We start from the raw sequence: 8,642 nt of genomic DNA on the forward strand, positions 1-8,642 counted from the left end.
ATAGACATTGAATGCAACCATTGATTTTCTCCTTTCCGGATAGACATTGAATGCAACCATTGATACTCTCCTTCCGGATAGACATTGAATGCAACAATTGATCCTCTCCTTCCTGGATAGACATTGAACACAACCATTGATACTCTCCTTCCGGATAGGCATTGAATGCAACCATTGATCCTCTCCTTCCCAGATAGACATTGAACACAACCATTGATACTCTCCTTCTGGATAGACATTGAATGCAACCATTGATCCTCTCCTTCCTGGATAGACATTGAACACAACCATTGATACTCTCCTTCCGGATAGACATTGAATGCAACCATTGATCCTCTCCTTCCCGGATAGACATTGAACACAACCATTGATACTCTCCTTCCGGATAGACATTGAATGCAACCATTGATCCTCTCCTTCCCAGATAGACATTGAACACAACCATTGATACTCTCCTTCTGGATAGACATTGAATGCAACCACTGATCCTCTCCTTCCCAGATAGACATTGAACACAACCATTGATACTCTCCTTCCGGATAGACATTGAATGCAACCATTGATCCTCTCCTTCCCGGATAGACATTGAACACAACCATTGATACTCTCCTTCCGGTTAGACATTGAATGCAACAATTGATCCTCTCATTCCCAGATAGACATTGAACACAACCATTGATACTCTCCTTCCGGATAGACATTGAATGCAACAATTGATTCTCTCATTCCTGGATAGACATTGAACACAACCATTGGTACTCTCATTCCTGGATAGACATTGAATGCAACCATTGATCCTCTCCTTCCCGGATAGACATTGAACACAACCATTGATACTCTCATTCCCGGATAGACATTGAATGCAACAATTGATCCTTTCCTTCCCGTATAGACATTGAATGCAACAATTGATTCTCTCATTCCTGGATAGACATTGAATGCAACCATTGATCCTCTCCTTCCCGGATAGACATTGAACACAACCATTGATACTCTCATTCCCGGATAGACATTGAATGCAACAATTGATCCTCTCCTTCCCGTATAGACATTGAATGCAACCATTGATCCTTCCCGGATAGATATTGAATGCAACCATTGATCCTCTCCTTCCCGGATAGACATTGAACACAACCATTGATACTCTCATTCCCGGATAGACATTGAATGCAACAATTGATCCTCGCTTCCCATATAGACATTGAATGCAACCATTTATCCTCTCCTTTCCGGATAGACACTTGATATGCTATCAGAATATAGTCATTATTGAAATGGATAGAATGGGTAGAAAATATTAACAGTGGATACTGACATGTTTGTTTCCATATTTTCTTCACAATTTCCAATTCAAATGTTATTTATTAGAGTATTTCAAGAGCAGAAAGAAAGAAACTTCAATACATAAAGAAGATAGAGACAAAATGGAAGAAAGAAAGAAAACGATAAAATAGAAAAACAAAAAATAAAATTAGTAAATTTATGTCAAAAAATATTATCCATCATACCGGAAATTATATTACACTTTAGCTATCATATATACATTTATATGCACGGTCCTACAAAAGGAAAAAAAAAAAAAAAGAAACTGACACTAAAAGAATGACATCAAACATTTATTCATATTTTCCTTTGCACTGACATGCAGTGATTGATTATATTATACTGGAGTATCTCAATAATATGACTTTTATAAATTGAGACAAAAAAAATATGAAATGGAAACTTAAATATTGATTCAAGTCGAAGAGTATGAACATTAACTGAAAATGATAAAGAATGAACATTGGAATGCACTTGCCCACATGGTAGGGAGGTTGGGATGGGCAGGGCGGAACTCGACATGCAGCCACCTCCACGTGGTGAGTTCTGGGTTGTTTCAGTTCAAGAGAATGAAACAAGCAAAGAGCTGCATCTCTTGTGTGAAATTTAAATTTAAATTATGGTTTATTTAACGACGCTCGCAACTGCAGAGGTTATATCAGCGTCGCCAGTGTACCAGAATTTTTTCCCGCAGAAGTTCTTTTACATGCCAGTAAATTTACTGACATGAGCCTGCCGCATTTAAACACACTTGAATGCCATCGACCTCGGCCGGGATCGAACCAGCAACTTCGAGCATAGAAGGCCAGCACTGTATCACCTACACTACCGAGGGCGACTCTTCTGTGAATGGTGGTATGGAAATTCATACAGAGTGGAAGGTATTCATTAACAGTGACTTCACATAATAAATCCTTAAGATAAGAGTAGAATTATCCTTCGCCATTATGTGTCCTTTGTTTTATTTAGTGAGGAATCGAATTTGTTTCTAGAAAAAATTGCTACATGATAGTGAATTAGGGTAAAACAGAGTACTGGAGAATAGTCCACAGTACAGCACTGCCAGTCCTCGTGCTTCAGCAGCCCAGCCCATTCAAGACCAACATTGCCTGATGCAGCCACTTTCTAGCCCATTGCACTAGGCTTCGAAGCTCCCGTAGCCCACTGCACTGACATCAACCCATCACTTCATTGCATTCTACTGCTTCTCTGCTAGAGCGCATTGGTTGTGCTTTCTCTTGGCGTATAGCCAGTGGATCAGAGATCAACTGAACGTACCTACCTTCGTGTTGTATTTTCTGTAGCCTTCACTGATTCATTCACGTCTATTGTACTAGGATCGTCCAGAAAGTAAGTTTCCTTGGGGCCGTTTACAGAAAGAAAACACAATTTCATGGAAGGATTTATTGGAACAGATACAGAAATTGTTGAGTTATTTTTCAACATATTCCCTGCCAGAATTAAGACATTTGTCATACCATAAAATCAATGTTTGTATCCCTGTGTCGTAGAAATCTACTGCCTGGGATGGGAACCAGTGTGTGACAGCCATCTTTGTTGATCCCATAGTATGACAAATATCTTATTTCCAGTGGGGAATATGTTGAAAAATAGCTCAATTGCTCTATCTGTTCCAATAAATCTTTCGATGAAATTATTTTCTTTCGTAAACGTCCCCAAGGAAACTTACTTTCTGGATAAGCCTTGTAATATCCATTGGAAACCCCTGCGAAGGCTGAGTAGTAAGACATTCAGCCTGTCACGCAGGCTGTTCAGATTCGAATTCTGGTCAAACCTGCAATTTTTCATTGAAAAATGACACTTCTGGCGGACAAAATCGCAGTTGGGATTTTTCTCGGGGTTCTCTCGTTTCCCCATATTGTGTATCTGCATTCCGTCAACATTTCTCCATTCCGACATCATTCCATAACATTCCCCGAATGCCAGCTGGCGATGCACAGAGAGGGCTGGCCTAGGAATAAGTGAGGTTGTCTGTTCGAAATCTGGGTACACAGTGAAACTGAGTATAGTCAGCTGGTGTAGGTTTGGGAATGCTCCTAGCTTGAAAATTAGTGCAATAGATCTTGAAAGGTCGCAGTGTTGGGTCACAGTGCCCCCCTGCCGAAAGTCCATTTCATTCCAATATTTATTGGAAATGTGGCAACAAGAGTTAAATCAAATTTGAACACTAATGATCTGATAAATAACTTCTATTTCCAGAAAATATAAATAATTAAATCGATGTTTCGCGCCGTGTATCGGGACACTGTTGTTGAATGGGGGATGACATGTTTGGCACTCACTTTTCCATATATATTACCATATTTTTAATGTCTGTGCAGAACCAGGAAGCGTTCGCTGTCAACTGTCCCAAATGACCTTAAATCTTATCCACACATGGCCACAAATTTCTCAGTTATCAACTCTTGCGACGATATGGATATACATTTCCTATAGTCACTTCGAATTTATTGATTTGTAATGCATGGATGGCGGGAAAATATGAGGTACCAGTCAAACCCATTGCATGAGCATACAGTTCACCGCACACCAGACAAGATACAAAATTAAATTATTTTCCAATGCTGTTTGAATACAGATTTATAAACTCTCCCAATGGTACTTTTTCAATTTTCATTCTGTTGTTTTAAGCTCTCTGGAAGCGATTTTCTCCTTCACTACTTTTACTCTAGAGAGACTGTATTTTAGCATGTAAACTTTCATGGCCGATGTCTGTGATAGTTTCCCGAGCTAAGATGTCGTGATCTGTCAGTCTAATAGCAGACCCGGCATCTTAGCCTGAAAACCTTCATCACAGAGACTTTATTTTCTTTGCGATGTACCATTATTTGGACTCATATTGGAAAACAAAAATGTTGATCGAACCACACACACACACAAGCACAAACCCATGCAAACTAAATAACTAACCGATAGAAGAGAAGACTTGGGCTCAATGCCTTGATACCAGTCCACCACACAAAACCGCTTTGCAAGCAGCCCAGCCTGTGTCACCACGGACTTGTTCAGTGCGAGACTGTGAAGCCCAGTGTGGTTCAGAGTGGAAGCAGCCTATGGCCTGGACCGTTGTGCAGGTCTCTGAGGTAAAGTACACGTCTTGTAACAATGTTGCAAAATATCCATTACTTAAACTGATTTATTATTAATTAAAGTATTAACTACTTTTAAACCGTAAATGTAACAAAAACTTCGGAATATGCAGTTTATTTGCTTTCGCGTGTTAAATATTAGGTACCGTACAGTATTTTGTTGACTAGTTTCACCCTGTTGTGGGCTATCCTCAGAACTGGTTGGAACAGGCTGAAACTAGTCAACAAGATTCTGTACCTAATATAACACTCGACAGCAATAAACTGCATATTCCGAAGTGATATAGTGTTAAAAGTTGTGTAATCAAGATGTGTAACAAAAACATTATGCAAAATTATTTGTTGCAACTGAAAAGTATAATGTAGACATGTTTATAAAATCTGTATTTGTAAATGTTTAAAAGATAAAGGGATAAAAAATTAGAACTTCATCTAGTGATTTACCTAGTGTCAGGAGAGAGAGTATAGCAAAGAAAAATAAGAAGAAGAACCTTGACGCCATATATAAACATGAAAAAATTGTTATTCATTCGGATTGTGTGCAGCAGGAAAAAATATGTAAAAAGCAGATCCTAGAAACATGTACAGTAAATGCTCGTGAGGTATACTTAAAAAATCAAAAGGAAAAATTAGATGCAACTGTCAAGGTGTTACGATCAGTTTATGTGGCCACAAAAAGAGAGTGGAGTTTTCATGACCATCCAGAACTTATACAACTACAAAACAGTTCTCACTGAGCGACGAGTGGAGCTGGATGTGAATGACCGTGCGCCGTATAAAGTAGCGAAGAGTAAATAGTACAAACAAATCGTTCTTAAGTTTAAAGAATTGTGAAGTGAGTGTTTCGAGTAAAATGGATCCGGAAAGTCTTAGGGAAAGCATCGTTAAAATCAATAAGAAGATAGAAGAATTGCAAGAGGAGAACATGATGTTGAAGAGGAAAGTGAAAGACTTAGAAGAGAAGAGGAAGAATAATTTAGTATTTTTCGGGATCAAAGAACAGGGAAGAGAGCAATCTTGGGAAACATATGAAGTGATACTGACTGTGTGCTGGGAGAGGATGGGATTAGATATTAGTAACGGTCAAGTGAAGGAGGTCTACAGAGTGGGGCATGGGGCTAACTGGCCTATACTAGTCAAATTGGCGAACTCTATGGTAAAGGATATGATAATGGGCAAAAAAAGTGAGTTAAAAGACTTTAATATTAGCATTGATAGTGACTTTGATTATGAAGTGAGGTGCAGGAGGAAAGTGTTAGTGCCTTTTTTGAAAGCAGCAAGGGAAAACGGTCACTACGCGAGACTAGTGAAGGACAAGTTAAAAATTAATGGCGTGACTTTCGACGTAGAGTTATGTTTGGACAGCGTAAATAAATCTGGAATAGGTGAAAATATAAGCGAAGAAAAAAGAAAAATGCTTAAGGATAAAGTAATGGGGATAGTGAAAGAAAATTCATTTAGTACGAGGAACGAAGGCGTGAAGAGCAAGAAACCTGACATGCTAGAGAGTGCGGAAGTCGGAGTTTTGTCGAGGACAGCAAATTCCGATCGAGAAGCATGCAGCAGAATGACCCCGGCCCGGTGGAAAGGTGAAGATAGAGGAATGACCGTGAGGAGTCGAGAGGGGAAAAGTTGCACGAACGTATGGAAGAAATCTGTAGTGACGTCACCACAAGGTCACAACAAGAGTGTAATGTGTCAAACGAATAGGAGCGGTAATGTAGAAGTGTGTGGTGTCAGCAAAAGAAATGAAGGCAATGTGAGACAACAGCTGGGAAAGGTTAATGTGCAAAAGAAAGTCGATAGGGATAAGGCGGAGAGCAGCAAGGATAAACCAGCATACAATCTAAGGAAATGGTGTGTCAGTGGAATGAAGGATTAATTAAGGGTGCAGTGAATATGGGTGAATAGTGTTTTAGTATGAGAAGGGTCATGATGAGTAATTTAATTAGTAGGAATGAGTAGGACATATTGTAAATATAGGAAGAGTCGAGGAACTAAAAGTAGGACTAGACTAGATAGGTATCAGTAGGACAAAAAAAAGTAATATAGATAGATATAAAGCAAATAATAGAGGGTAGGCTTAGTTATAGTACAGTAAATGATTGTAGTGATATGTTAAATAAGTTGGTCTGTGAAAATGATGAATAGAAAAAGTAATTGTTACATTGTTATTAGGAATAGGAAATAGTAGAAGGTAGGAGTAGAGGGAAAGAAGGAATATTTAATAAACGCAGAAATATAGGAAGTGTGGTGAACGAACATGAAAGACTTAGTGGGTGAACATTAAATGATGAAGAGATGTCGGTCATTAACATCGAGTATTGTACAAGTTGTAAATAGTATATGGAAGGGACTGCTGGCCCGAATACTATATAAGTGAAGGGCCAGCAGGACCAAACGTTTGAGTGAGAATAAACCATACCATACCATACCATACCATACCATACAACTACAAATTGCGAATGGCGTAGATATGGGAACACATCTTCATACAGATAAGACCGCAGCAACAAAGACTAATTTTATTGTTGAACAATTACTTTTGAAATTGGTTAACTTTTTTAAAAATCGACTGACTTTTTTTTCATTTCTATGGATGAGTCAACCGATAGGTTTTCTGAAAAACACTTGATTGTATATGTTACGTATGTGAACGAACAAAATAACACATGCTACTGTTTCTATAAACTAGTACCAGTGGAAAATGCTGATGCAAAGTCCCTTGAAGAAAAAATTATCCAAGCTTTCTCAGAAGACGGCATAGGTGTGGAATCGCTTAAAGAAAAGCTTGTAGGATTTGGTTCAGATGGAGCGGCAGTGTTTACTGGTAAAAAAAAAAAGGTGTTGCAGCTAGAATTAGGAGAAATATATCTCCACACCGGATTAATGTACATTGTATGGCTCATAGGATGGACCTTGTTTCTGAACAAGTTTTTAGTGAAGTCAATGCTGTTCATAACTTTGCTTGTTAGATGAACTTTATAAAATTTTCAGTAAACCACATACAGCTGCAAAACTTAAAAACTTTGCGGCGGCTATAGGCATCACGGGTTATCTGAAAGTTGAAAAGCTGTTTCATATTCGTTGGATTTAAAGTGAGAAGGATGCTTTGTTGGCAGTGTTCAAAGATTATCGTTGTATCATGCAGTTCCTAAACTTAGAATCTGAAAGCCGTGAATTATTAAGTAGAGATCGTTGTAAATTGGCAGGACTTTATAAAAGGCTTTTACTGAAAAAAAAATATTCTATTGCTGGGTTTCTTATTAGATATATCATGTGTTCTGTCTCTAATTAGTACAACAATGCAAAAAGAGTCTGTTTCTTACAGTGAAATAGAAAATAAAATTAATTCTGTATTTGAATCTTTGCAAAGAAAATTACTTAACATATTGTCAACTTCAACCTGAAGAGGAAGGTGAAAACAGCAGGGGCGTATTTTGCGGGCTACCGGGGCTACCGGTGGTAGCCCAAGGAAATTACAAAAGAAAAAGTTTATAATATAACATAATGTAAAATTTTGTATTATTAGTTTTACCATAGTAATTAAAATTAAAGTAATTGTTAGATATATTTTGTGTAATAATAGGGTCAGCGGTAGCCCAAACCCTTTAACCAGTATACGCCACTGGAAAACAGACAGTTTGACAAAATAAGAGGACAAATAATTCAAGGTTTAATAAATGAACTTGAAAGAAGGTTTCCTTCAAGTGAACTGATAAAGTGTTTCTCAGTTTTGAAGCAAATAAAATTAGCAGTTAAAGTGATTTGTACTGTAATTCTGATGTATATAAAGCAGCTGAGTTGCGTGATTTGGATGGTGACACTGCTGTGTCACATTGGAGAGAGTACAAGTCAGGCTTTCTAACCTTAAATGCTTTGCCTATTCTGGAAAAATTAATACGAAAAGTCCGTTCAGTGCCTCTGTCAACTGCCGCTTGTGAATGAAGTTTCAGCATTGCTCATAGCATCAAAACTGCCGAAAGAAATCGTTCGTTGGTGAAAACTTTACAGTCTCTAATGACAATTAAACTTAATGGGCCACCATTGAATTTGTGGGATGCCTTTACCGTCGCAGATAGATGGATTACCTCCAGACATCATTTGGCGGATCAGTCTTACTTACTAAAGGAAAGGAGGAAGGAGCAGTAACATCTCAAAGTTTTTCTCTAAGGTAAGCTTACTTTTATTTGACATATTTTAACATCT

Source organism: Periplaneta americana, chromosome 12 (genome assembly GCF_040183065.1).
Source record: "Periplaneta americana isolate PAMFEO1 chromosome 12, P.americana_PAMFEO1_priV1, whole genome shotgun sequence".
Classification (NCBI taxonomy): Eukaryota; Metazoa; Arthropoda; class Insecta; order Blattodea; family Blattidae; genus Periplaneta; species Periplaneta americana.